Source organism: Canis lupus, chromosome 4, assembly GCF_011100685.1.
Source record: "Canis lupus familiaris isolate Mischka breed German Shepherd chromosome 4, alternate assembly UU_Cfam_GSD_1.0, whole genome shotgun sequence".
Lineage (NCBI taxonomy): Eukaryota > Metazoa > Chordata > Mammalia > Carnivora > Canidae > Canis > Canis lupus.
The window spans coordinates 2,030,113-2,044,316 of NC_049225.1; positions in this window are offsets into that span (position 1 = coordinate 2,030,113).

A 14,204-nucleotide genomic window follows, 5' to 3' on the forward strand; every position below is an offset into this window, starting at 1 on the left:
AGGACTTTGAAATGCCAAACAACTCTGAAGGAGAATAAAGTTGGTTTGTTGGGAAAATTAAGATTTTAGCATCTATAGAGAGCTTCAGCTCATGCTTTGCTTATTGTTATCATTACTGGCCTCTGCACCACAGCCTTGGGTAATATAAATAAAACCAAAGCCAACATGACAAGAGCCTTGAAACTGCACCAGTCAGAAAGGACAAAGCAGTCAGGTATGTTTTAGGGTGTACTTAATCTAACTGGCCCAAGAGGAAAAGCAGGGCTAAAAACACGCATATGTGATATATTTATGTGTATATGGATTTTTCTTGTTTTAATGAAAAAGAAAATAAAATGTATGGGTCACCTAAGTTTTATGTGCACATTACCTTGGTGTCTTTATAACCAACATTTCTGACCAGGGGAGAGGCCAGAAGTACTCAACAAATGTGCATATAGCTAAATGTAAGAATAACAATCCTTCAGAAAAAAAGAATAACTAATATTATCTAAAGTCTGCCAGTTCAGGAAGAAGATGAAACCTTAAACAAATATTTAGAATTTTAAGCAAATCGAATATAAAAGAGGAGAAGATTGGATAAAATACAGAAAGAACACCCCAACGCTATAAACTCAGGTTGTTCACAGGATACAACCTTGACAGATATGTGTATAAAGAGGAGTGAGAAAAAGCATTTTTTTTCTTTTATTTTTAATTTATTTATGATAGTCACACACAGACAGAGAGAGAGAGAGAGAGAGAGAGTTAGAGACACAGACAGAGGGAGAAGCAGGCTCCATGCACCGGGAGCCCGACGTGGGATTCGATCCCGGGTCTCCAGGATTGCGCCCTGGGCCAAAGGCAGGCGCCAAACCGCTGCGCCACCCAGGGATCCCAGCATTTTTTTTTCTGAGATGTTATTTACTGAGAGTGACTGCTAAATTTATCAAAAAGATTGGTGGCATGCTATTAATATTAATGCCAAAAGACTAACATAATTATTCTGCATTCCTCCTTACATAGAAAAATGAACTGATTTTTGTCCCCATTTTGGTGCATAAAACAGACTTCACAGACTAAAGAAGATGCAAAATACTCAAGTCCTTGTTTGGGGAATGTGTTACTGTTCTGGAACAATGTTTTTTTGTCGTTTGTTTATTTGTTTTAAAGATTTTATTTATTCATTCATGAGAGACAGAGAGAGAGAGAGAAAGAGAGAGAGAGAGAGGCAGAGACACAGGCAGAGGGAGAAGCAGGCTCCATGCAGGGAGCCTGATGTGGGACTCGATCCCGGGACTCCAGGATCAGGCCCTGGACCGAAGGCAGGTGCTAAACTGCTGAGCCACCCAGGGATCCCCTGGAACAATGTTTATTTAAGTTGTGAACTTTACCCTGGAAACGCTTGCTGCCAGAAAGTTCGCCTCTGGAGACCAAACCCTACATTTCCTTGCTTGTTGGCAATGACAGCAATAAAACTAACAATCACAAAAGTGGGTCATTTTTATGAGAGTTGTGTCTAGATAGTGAGTAGAGAAAACATGAAGGAGGTTATAGAATATTGATGTAAGGAACAGCCTCAACTCTATGTTTGAAAGGGCAACTCTGTAAAATTAGAGGTGTCAGAGTAAATGAATTGCCCAACAAACAAAAAATAGTTGCACATAAAATATGTACTAGCACGTAAATTCCACCAATCTCTTTGACATTTTTAATAGAGCCATTGATTTACATTTGTGACATAGTGCTATACAAAGTAAGTAAAACAGACATGACTGTGTATATGATGCATGAGAGAGAAAATTCTCCTGAAAATGTAATTCATTTTTCTGAATACAAGATTTATCTTGTCATATTTGTCTAATGGCATCATCAGAATATATAAGATATTTTATACATCTATGGCTTCATATCTGTTACCAATACATTTTTATTTGTGGGTAGATATTGATGGCTAGCATTCTTTTTTACCAAGTCTCATTCACCTTGCTTTGCAAAATATGTGGTTCTCCTTTGAAAGTGTTCCCAAGCACATGTTCCCTCCTGGGGTGGCAGAATGATGAAACTGAATCAAAACTGATGTATTAGCAGTGTGACCTAAAACACTTAATTTACAAAATTAAATTAAAATTCCTAATTTGGTTTGTCCCAACCTTAAGAAAATTTTTATATGTGGGGATCCCTGGGTGGCTCAGCAGTTTAGCATCTGCCTTCAGCCCAAGGTGTGATCCTGGAGTCCCGGGATCAAGTCCCGCATCGGGCTCCCTGCATGGAGCCTGCTTCTCCCTCTGCCTGTGTCTCTGCCTCTCTCTCTCCCTCTCTCTCTGTGTGTGTCTCTCATGAATAAATAAATAAAATCTTAAAAAAAAGAAAATTTTTATATGTAACCCCGGTTTTGCCTCTCATCATATATTTTGTTTCTCTCTAAGTGCTTCTTATCTTTCTGAACAACTTAAACTATGAATAGCCACATCATCAAATCCTGCTCTTAAAAATTATCTAATATCAACTGATCACTAAATGCATATTTAATTATTATATTCTCCTACTGTTTATTGTAATTGTATATTGAAAAAGTTCTCTTTCTCTGTGATGTTTACAGTTTTGCTCTTATGAGAAATCTCAAAACCTATAATAAATCACCCTGGGGAGCTAATGAAGACACAGGGCAATGATAGTGGCTTTATTGTTTGTTTGTTTGTTTGTTTGTTTATTCTTTATAGGTTGGGGAAGGGCAGATGGAAAAAGAGAAAGAGAATCCCCAGCAGGCTCCATGCTCAGCATGAGCCCATCCAGTGCTGGATCTCAGGACACTGAGCTCATAACCTGAGCTGAAATCAAGAGTCAGATGCTTCACTGACTGAGCCACCTATCCCCCTCAGGGCATTATTATTCTGTAAAGACAGATTGGAATGTTAGAACTTTCTTGTTTCCTTACAATTTCTCTCCACTAGTTTTTGTCTCCATTGTTGGAGCTATGTGTAATCAAAACAATTTCAAGTTATTCTCTAAATGATATTAAAGGAAAAAAAATCCGTTATTAAAACAAATAAGCTGACTTTCATCGTACAGACTATTGGCTATAGACCCCAAATAATGAAGAAATACAGAAACAAAATTCAAGGTAAGGTAAAGGATAACTATCAGTGCTTTTAATTTAATATCAAGAGCCTAATCTATCACTTTCCTTCCATAGAGCTACATTTTCCCTTTGCCCATGACATAGGACAAACAATAGAAGGGAATCATTTGCTTTTCTGGCATTGGCACATTTGTAAACAGACCTTTTAATCCTGATGTTTTAAGTAATGCTGGTTAGCAATAAATTCCCAGATCCCATCCTTTACACACACACACACACACACACACACACACACACACACAGAGTCATGCAAAGAAACTATGGAGTTGCCAGGTTGGGATATTGTTCTGTTTTGGCACCTCATTAATTGAGTCCTGCTGGGATTCGCTTAGGAAATGATGTATCTAATTTCGGCAAAAGAGAAAGAAAAGGGAACCGAAACAACGTAAGTTTTTAACCTGGAATCGTCTGTTGGTTTGAATCCTGGTAATACAGACTTTCAGTTCTTTCTAATGGTAAATGAATAAATAAATAAATAATCCAATAAAAGGAATTTGGGCTTTTTTACTCTTTATCTCCCTGACAGAATGTGAGCCATCCCACACAACCTAAATCAGAGTAGGAATAAATCAGTCACCAGAGCACAAACTTAATCTTTTGGCAGCTAAACAGGAGCTAAGGGAATGCAGTGCTTCCTTGCATAAAAATTTTTTCATATGTGCAACGGACCAAAGCAGTTCACACAGAATGAATATAAATTTTCTTTTCCATTAGCATGTGAAGCTGTTTTCCCACCACCTATACAAACCACAAATCTCAATTGATTTTTCATTTGCCCATATGACATATTGTCCAGTTTTCTTACCATTAGGCAATTTGTCTAAGGACTTTCATAATAGTCCACATAAATTTTAGAACTCACTGAGGATATAAATTTCAGTTTTGATATAATCTGCATAAAGTTAGAAGAGCAACCTTCCTCATTACTCTGAATACTGGATTTCTACTGATTAAATTTCATATGTTAACTTGGTGTCAAGCTAAGTCAGCTTTGTTTGACTCATCCATTTACTTGACTAAATCATAAGTGTCCTTTATATCTGGAAGGTGAATCCATTCCATGATTCAATAGTTCATTTGTTGAGCTTAAGTACAAATGTATTTGTGTGCTCCCCAGATCTTAGGGACATCTTTAGTCTTTTTCTCTAGATTAATGGGATAATTTTTTTTAATAAAGTAAGCTAAGGGATCCCTGGGTGGCGCAGCGGTTTAACGCCTGCCTTTGGCCCAGGGCGCGATCCTGGAGACCCGGCATCGAATCCCACGTTGGGCTCCCGGTGCATGGAGCCTGCTTCTCCCTCTGCCTGTGTCTCTGCCTCTCTCTCCCTCTCTCTGTGTGACTACCATAAATAATAAATAAAAATTAAAAACATAAAGTAAGCTAAATAAATAGAAAGTAAAAACAATAAAACACCAAATATAAAAGAGATAGGGGAGGAGGCACAAGACGGCAGAAGAGTAGGGTCCCCGAGTCACCTTCCCCACCAAATTACCTAGATAACCTTCAAATCATCCTGAAAATCTACGAATTCGGGCTGAGATTTAAAGAGAGAACACCTGGAATGCTACAGTGAGAAGAGTTCGTGCTTCTGTCAAGGTAGGAAGACGGGGAAAAAGAAATAAAGAAACAAAAGGCCTCCAAGGGGGAGGGGCCCCGCGAGGAGCCGGGCTGAGGCCGGGGCGAGTGTCCCCAGGACAGGAGAGCCCTCCCGGAGGAGCAGGAGCTGCACCAACCTTCCCGGGGGAAAGGGGCTCGCGGGGAGGTGGAGCAGGACCCAGGAGGGCGGGGATGCCCTCGGGCTCCGGGGACAGTAACAGACACCTGCGCGCCGGGAGAGTGCGCCGAGTTCCCTAAGGGCTGCAGTGCGCACGCGGGACCCGGAGCAGCTCGGGGGGGCTCGGGGGCGGCTCCGCGGAGGGGGCTGCGGGGCGGGAGCGAATCTACCAGCGCAGGCTCCGGAGCACAGGGCGCCGGGACACAGCCCAGGATCCGGCCTCCCCCGGGACAGGCAGAGGCCGGGAGGGCCCAGGACAGCGAGGACGCTCCTGCCCCGAGCTGAGCAGATCAGCGGCCCCGCCCCGGAGCCTCCAGGCCCTGCAGAGGGAGAGCTCCGGAGCTACTGCGGGAGCTGACTCCAGGGCTGCAGAGCTGGCCCCGCCACTGTGGTTGTTCCTCCTGGGGCCTCACGGGGTAAACAACCCCCACTGAGCCCTGCACCAGGCAGGGGGCAGAGCAGCTCCCCCAAGTGCTAATACCGGAAAATCAGCACAACAGGCCCCTCCCCCAGAAGACCAGCTGGACGGACAATTTCCAGGGGAAGTCAAGGGACATAAAGTATGCAGAAGCAGAAGATACTCCCCCATGTTTGTTTGTTTGTTTGTTTTTGCTTTTTGATTTCTGTTTGCTTCCCCCACCCCCTTTTTCCCCTTTCTTTTTCTTTCTCTTTTTCTTCTCTTTTTTTCTTCCTTTTTTCTTTTTTCTTTTTCTCTTTTCTTTCCTTCCCTCTCTCCTCTCTTTTTCTCCTTTTCCCAGTACAACTTGTTTTTGGCCACTCTGCACTGAGCAAAATGACTAGAAGGAAAACCTCACCTCAAAAGAAAGAATCAGAAACAGTCCTCTCTCCCACAGAGTTACAAAATCTGGATTACAATTCAATGTCAGAAAGCCAGTTCACAAGCACTATTATACAGCTACTAGTGGCTCTAAAAAAAAGCATAAAGGACTCAAAAGACTTCATGACTGCAGAATTTAGATCCAATCAGGCAGAAATTAAAAATCAATTGAATGAGATGCAAACCAAACTAGAAGTCCTAACGACGAGGGTTAACAAGGTAGAAGAACGAGTGAGTGACATAGAAGACAAGTTGATGGCAAAGAGGGAAAATGAGGAAAAAAGAGACAAACAATTAAAAGACCATGAAGATAGATTAAGGGAAATAAACAACAGCCTGAGGAAGAAAAACCTACATTTAATTGCAGTTCCCTAGGGTGCCGAAAGGGCCAGAGGGCCAGAATATGTATTTGAACAAATCCTAGCTGAAAACTTTCCTAATCTGGGAGGGAAACAGGCATTCAGATCCAGGAAATAGAGAGATCCCCCCCTAAAATCAATAAGAACCGTTCAACACCTCGACATTTAATAGTGAAGCTTGCAAATTCCAAAGATAAAGAGAAGATCCTTAAAGCAGCAAGAGACAAGAAATCCCTGACTTTTATGGGGAGGATTATTAGGGTAACAGCAGACCTCTCCACAGAGACCTGGCAGGCCAGAAAGGGCTGGCAGGATATATTCAGGGTCCTAAATGAGAAGAACATGCAACCAAGAATACTTTATCCAGCAAGGCTCTCATTCAAAATGGAAGGAGAGATAAAGAGCTTCCAAGACAGGCAGGAACTGAAAGAATATGTGACTATCAAACCAGCTCTGAAAGATATTTTAAGGGGGACTCTTAAACTTCCCCTTTAAGAAGAACTTCAGAGGAACAATCCACAAAAACAGGGACTGAATGGATATCATGATGACACTAAACTCATACCTTTCAATAGTAACTCTGAACATGAACGTCTTAATGGCCCCATCAAAAGGCGCAGGGTTTCAGACTGGATAAAAAAGCAGGAGCCGTCTATTTGCTGTCTACAAGAGACTCATTTTAGACAGAAGGACACCTACAGCCTGAAAATAAAAGGTTGGAGAACCATTTACCATTCGAATGGTCCTCAAAAGAAAGCAGGGGTAGCCATCCTTATATCAGATAAACTAAAATTTACCCCGAAGACTGTAGTGAGAGATGAAGAAAGACACTACATCATACTTAGAGGATCTATCCAACAATAGGACTTAACAATCCTCTATATATATATGCCCCGAATGTGGGAGCTCCCAAATATTTAAATCAATTAATAACCAAAGTGAAGAAATACTTAGATAATAATACACTTATACTTGGTGACTTCAATCTAGCTCTTTCTATACTCGATAGGTCTTCTAAGCACAACATCTCCAAAGAAACGAGAGCTTTAAATGATACACTGGACCAGATGGATTTCACAGATATCTACAGAACTTTACATCCAAACTCAACTGAATACACATTCTTCTCAAGTGCACATGGAACTTTCTCCAGAATAGACCACATACTGGGTCACAAATCGGGTCTGAACCGATACCAAAAGATTGGGATCGTCCCCTGCATATTCTCAGACCATAATGCCTTGAAATTAGAACTAAATCACCACAAGAAGTTTGGAAGGACCTCAAACATGTGGAGGTTAAGGACCATCCTCTAAAAGATGAAACGGTCAACCAGGAAATTAAGGAAGAATTCAAAAGATTCATAGAAACTAATGAGAATGAAGATACAACCGTTCAAAATCCTTGGGATGCAGCAAAAGCAGTCCTGAGGGGGAAATACATCACAATACAAACAGCCATCCAAACACTGGAAAGAACTCAAATACAAAAGCTAACCTTACACCTAAAGGAGCTAGAGAAAAAACAGCAACTAGATCCTACACCCTGCAGAAGAAGGGAGTTAATAAAGATTCGAGCAGAACTCAATGAAATCGAGACCAGAAGAACTGTGGAACAGATCAACAGAACAAGGAGTTGGTTCTTTGAAAGAATTAAGAAGATAGATAAACCATTAGCCAGCCTTATTAAAAAGAAGAGAGAGAAGACTCAAGTTAATAAAATCATGAATAAGAAAGGAGAGATCACTACCAACACCAAGGAAATACAAACGATTTTAAAAACATATTATGAACAGCTATACGCCAATAAATTAGGCAATCTAGAAGAAATGGATGCATTCCTGAAAAGCCACAAACTACCAAAACTGGAACAGGAAGAAATACAAAACCTGAACAGGCCAATAACCAGGGAGGAAATTGAAACAGTCATCAAAAACCTCCCAGGACTCAAGAGTCCAGGGCCAGATGGCTTCCCAGGGGAATTCTATCAAATGTTTCAATAAGAAACCATACCTATTCTACTAAAGCTGTTTGGAAAGATAGAAAGAGATGGAGTACTTCCAAATTCGTTCTATGAGGCCGGCACCACCTTAATTCCAAAACCATACAAAGACCCCACCAAAAAGGAGAATTACAGACCAATATCCCTGATGAACATGGATGCAAAAATTCTCAACAAGATACTGGCCAATAGGATCCAACAGTACATTAAGAAAATTATTCACCATGACCAAGTAGGATTTATCCCCGGGACACAAGGCTGGTTCAACACTCGTAAAACAATCAATGTGATTCATCATATCAGCAAGAGAAAAACCAAGAACCATATGATCCTTTCATTAGATGCAGAGAAAGCATTTGACAAAATACAGCATCCATTCCTGATCAAAACTCTTCAGAGTGTAGGGATAGAGGGAACATTCCTCAACATCTGAAAAGCCATCTACGAAAAGCCCACAGCAAATATCATTCTCAATGGGGAAGCACTGGGAGCCTTTCCCCTAAGATCAGGAACAAGACAGGGATGTCCACTCTCACCACTGCTATTCAACATAGTACTGGAAGTCCTAGCCTCAGCAATCAGACAACAAAAAGACATTAAAGGCATTCAGATTAGCAAAGAAGAAGTCAAACTCTCCCTCTTCGCCGATGACATGATACTCTACATAGAAAACCCAAAAGCCTCCACCCCAAGATTGCTAGAACTCATACAGCAATTTGGTAGCGTGGCAGGATACAAAATCAATGCCCAGAAATCAGTGGCATTTCTATACACTAACAATGAGACTGAAGAAGGAGAAATTAAGGAGTCAATCCCATTTATAATTGCACCCAAAAGCATAAGATACCTAGGAATAAACCTCACCAAAGAGGTAAAGGTGAGGTAAAAAAATAAATAAGGTAAAAAAAATACCCTAAAAATTATAGAACACTTCCGAAAGAAATTGAGGAAAACACAGAGAGATGGAAAAATATTCCATTCTCATGGATTGGCAGAATTAATATTGTGAAAATGTCAATGTTGCCCAGGGCAATATACACGTTTAATGCAATCCCTATCAAAATACCATGGACTTTCTTCAGAGAGTTAGAACAAATTATTTTGAGATTTGTGTGGAATCAGAAAAGACCCCAAATAGCCAGGGGAATTTTAAAAAAGAAAACCATATCTGGAGGCATCACAATGCCAGATTCCAGGTTGTACTACAAAGCTGTGGTCAGCAAGACAGTGTGGTACTGGCACAAAAACAGACACATAGATCAATGGAACAGAATAGAGAACCCAGAAGTGGACCCTGAACTTTATGGTCAACTAATATTCGATAAAGGAGGAAAGACTATCCATTGGAAGAAAGACAGTCTCTTCAATAAATGGTGCTGGGAAAATTGGACATCCACATGCAGAAGACTGAAACTAGACCACTCTCTTGCACCATACACAAAGATAAACTCAAAATGGATGAAAGATCTAAATGTGAGACAAGAGTCCATCAAAATCCTAGAGGAGAACACAGGCAACACGCTTTTTCAACTCAGCCACATTAACTTCTTGCAAGATACATCCACGAAGGCAAAAGAAACAAAAGCAAAATGAACTATTGGGACTTCATCAAGATAAGAAGCTTTTGCACAGCAAAGGATACAGTCGACAAAACTAAAAGACAACCTACAGAATGGCAGAAGATATTTGCAAATGACGTATCAGATAAAGGGCTAGTTTCCAAGATCTCTAAAGAACTTATTAAACTCATCACCAAAGAAACAAACAATCTAATCATGAAATGGGCAAAAGACATGAAGAGAAATCTCACAGAGGAAGACATAGACATGGCCAACATGCTATGCTATGGCCAACATGAGAAAATGCTCTGCATCACTTGCCATCAGGGAAATACAAATCCAAACCACAATGAGATACCACCTCACACCAGTGAAAATGTGGAAAATTAACAAGGCAGGAAACCACAAATGTTGGAGGCTGCAGAGGAAAGGGAACCCTCTTGCACTGTTGGTGGGAATGTGAACTGGTGCAGCCACTCTGGAAAACTGTGTGGAGGTTCCTCAAAGAGTTAAAAATAGACCTGCCCTACGACCCAGCAATTGTACTGTTGGGGATTCACCCCAAAGATACAGATGCAATGAAACGCCGGGACACCTGTACCCCGATGTTTATATTAGGAATGTCCACAATAGCCAAACTGTGGAAGGAGCCTCAGTGTCCATCGAAAGATGAATGGTTAAAGAAGATGTGGTTTATGTATACAATGGAATATTCCTCAGCCATTAGAAACGACAAATACCCACCATTTGCTTCGACGTGGATGGAACTGGAGGGTATTATGCTGTGAAGTAAGTCAATCAGAGAAGGACAAAAAGTGTATGTTCTCATTCATTTGGGGAATATAAATAATAGTGAAAGGGAATATAAGGGAAGGGAGAAGAAATGTGTGGGAAATATCAGAAAGGGAGACAGAACATAAAGACTCCTACCTCTGGGAAACCATCTAGGGGTGGTGGAAGGGGAGGAGGGAGGGGGGTGTGGGTGAATGGGTGACGGGCACTGAGGGGGGCCCTTGACGGGATGAGCACTGGGTGTTATTCTGTATGTTTGTAAATTGAACACCAATAAAAAATAAATTTATTAAAAAAATAAATTATAGAGGTAGAAACTCAAAACATAACAGAGCCATCGATACAGGTAGTAACAGAGATATTTTTTAGCAATAAGAGAAAGATATATTTGCATTAAATGAATGAAATAGTTGAGTATTCATTAGGAAAAAAATAAAGCAATAGTCCTAGCTCAAAATACACAATGTGCATTTCAGATAGATTAAATATATAAACACTAAGAAAATTTAAAAGCATTCTTTTATGATATTATAATAAAGAATGCCTTGTATGCATAAAAGGCCTTCTACCAAGAGCTGCAGCTATGAAGTGACAGATATGGCATTGTAATAATTCATTATAAAGATAAAATTAACACCAAATGATAAACTGGACTATTTGCAACATAGATGCATTCACGAGATAAAGTCATTTATAATACAAAAGAGCTTAAAATTCAATTCAATTCAGAAAAGACAATGCAATGGACAATTCAAAAAAGGACAGGGTCAATATATGTAATCAGTATATGAGATATGTTACAATATTATTATATGATACACTACAGTTTACAATCACAAATAAGACATTTCATTTATAATAGAGATATAATAAATATTTTAGCCTATTGGATTGACAAAATGTTATTCAATTGATAATTCTTAAATGACTATTGATAATACTTCACATTCTTAAGGGCTTATGGAAACAGATACTCTCATACATAATGTGGCAGCATGAAAATTGGTACAAATTGTCTAGTTTTTAACAATGAACATCATCAAAAATATCAGCAAATGACTATTGATCAAGTAAATAAACAAATCATTAATCAAATAAATTATCAAGTAAATTCATAGAGGTTGATATTAAGCAGCAATTGAATTATGATACACATACATTCTTTTTTTTAAGATTTTATTTATTTCTTCATGAGAGACACAGAAAGAGAGAGAGTGTCAGAGACACAGGCAGAGGGAGAAGCAGGTTCCATGCAGGGAGCCCAGTGCGAGACTCCATCCTGGGACTCCAGGACAATACCCTGGGCCAAAGGCAGGCGCCCAACCGCTGAGCCACCCAGGGATCTCCCACATTCATTCTTAATATAGGCTTGGACTTGTGCTCTATCTACACCAATGTGTTCAATTAGTTGGACTTTTTTTTTTTTTTTTTTTTTTTTTTGAGGATTCTTCAATGGCCTATGACTATCTTTCCATTGAACTTCTTGAGGCCAATTACATTTCTTACAGAGGGTACTTATGATTTGATGCTCAGCTGGTGGTTTTCTGGGGTTCATCCCATGCACAAGCACACACACACAGACACACACATGCATATATGCATATACTCACACACACTCTTTTGGGATCATGATCTACCATCAAATAACTTTGTTTAGGACTTTTCAGGATATTCCAAATATGACATCCCTCTGAGATGTTCACAGGAAACACAGATAAATTTCCTCCCTTATGTCAAAAAGCAACTCGCCTAGCATCTAATTAGAACAAAGATTGAGAGGAGTGATGAAGACAGATCCAACAAAGCATGTTATGTATACTTACCTCAAAAGCAGATTACCCTTAAAGTCAAACAGAGATATATATTCCCCGTTTAGAAGCAAGTCGTGTCCCAGGGCACCCTATCCTAACAGGGGGTCACACTAGGAGGACCTGAGCTGGACTTTGTGTTCTGCTGGGCCACTTACTTTGGGACTTTTGTAGGACATCAGGAGTTCTGACACAGGAACTCTTAAGAAGATGTGCAAGAAATCCCTTCACCTTTTGAATTGTCATGGAGGCTGTCAAAGAATAAAACACCCTCAGCTCTCTCAAATGACAGTTACCTATAAAACTAGCTCACCTGACAAGCCCCCAGTTGCAGTGCTTCACAGTATCAGTTTACCCAGGCAGACCATTAGGGGGAGGCTCGCCTGCCCCTCGGACCGAGAGCTGGCTCCACACCCCTACCTGGCATGTGGGAAGCTGTGGGAAGCAGCCAATGTTTGACCCAAGTGCCCTTTGACAATGGGTTTTCATTCCTTTCCACTGGTGTTTAATATTCCCTTCTTGATATGAATAAACAAGAAATCATATTCTGTGCACAGAGGAGTAAGTGGGAGTAAAATCATTAACTATCTAAACCTTTGTGATTACTCCCTTATGGATTCAAATGAGACGTTATAGAAACAAAAGTCACACATCAAATAGAAAGCGTGTTTCCTCATCTTTAAAGAGTATTACAAATCAAGCAGGACCATTTTGAATTAAACTTTCATTAACTGAAGACTTACTTCTTCAAGAGCAGTCATAGGGGTGCCTGAGTGGCTTGGTTGGTTAAGCTTCTGCCTTTGGCTCAGGTCTGGTCTCAGGGTCCTGAGATCAAGCCCCAAGTCAGGCTCTCTGCTCAGTGGGGAGTCTGCTTTTCCCTCTTTGCTCACTCTCTCTCTCTCTCAAATAAATAAAATCTTAAAAAAAAAGCAGTCATGGATATAGCTGGCTATAGAATAAAGAATTATGTTCCATTTGGGTTCACTGTTCAGTCCCTGTTGTCTTTGCTTGTCTAAATGAATCTTCTCCCTTATCTGGGGTGGTCAGTTAGTGCCTCTCTATTCTGTTCTTTCTTTCTATCTCTCAATCTTAGTGCTCAGGGTTGGATTAATTCTAATTATTGACTCATGACTGTTACTACCCTCATTAGTCAGGGTTCTCTGGGGAAACGATAGATAGATAGATAGATAGATAGATAGATAGATAGATAGATAGATGATAGATAGATAGATAATAGAAGAAAGAAGAAAGAAAGAAAAAGAAAGAAAAAGAAAGGAAGAAAGGAAGAAAGGAAAGAAGAAAGAAAAGAAAGAAAAGAAAAGAAAAGAAAAGAAAAGAAAAGAAAAGAAAAGAAAGAAAAAGAAGAAAGAAAGAAAGAAAGAAGAAAGAAAGAAAAAAAGAAAGAAAGAAAGAAAGAAAGAAAGAAAGAAAGAAAGAAAGAAAGAAAGAAAGAAAGAAAGAAAGAAAGAAAGAAAGAAAGAAAGAAAATACAATGAGGCCTCATCTGACCTGGCAAACATAGAATGATTTACTCTAGAATAGACAGAGAGAGTTCTGTATGCACATTGTCTATTTCTGAGCTATTACATTGATCAATCTGCTTCTCCAGATGCCAATAGTACAGATTTAATCACTATAACTTTGTATCAGGTATGGCATGCTATTCTTTTTATTTTGTCTTCTCCAGCAATGTCCTTGCTATTTTTGATATTGTGCTATTCTATATAGAGCTTAGAGTCAACTTTCAAAAAATACAGCAATAATTAACAGGACATATATTAAATTTCACTGAATCAAAAGATCAATGTGTTAGGGCAACTGATCTTTACAAAGGGAATAATTATCTATTTATAAAAATCTTTAAAACCACAAGTAAAAAGTCTTCTTTTTATTGCACAATTAGTATATATATGAGTGAAAACTGAGTTTTCCAAGGTAACTTAGTTTTCAT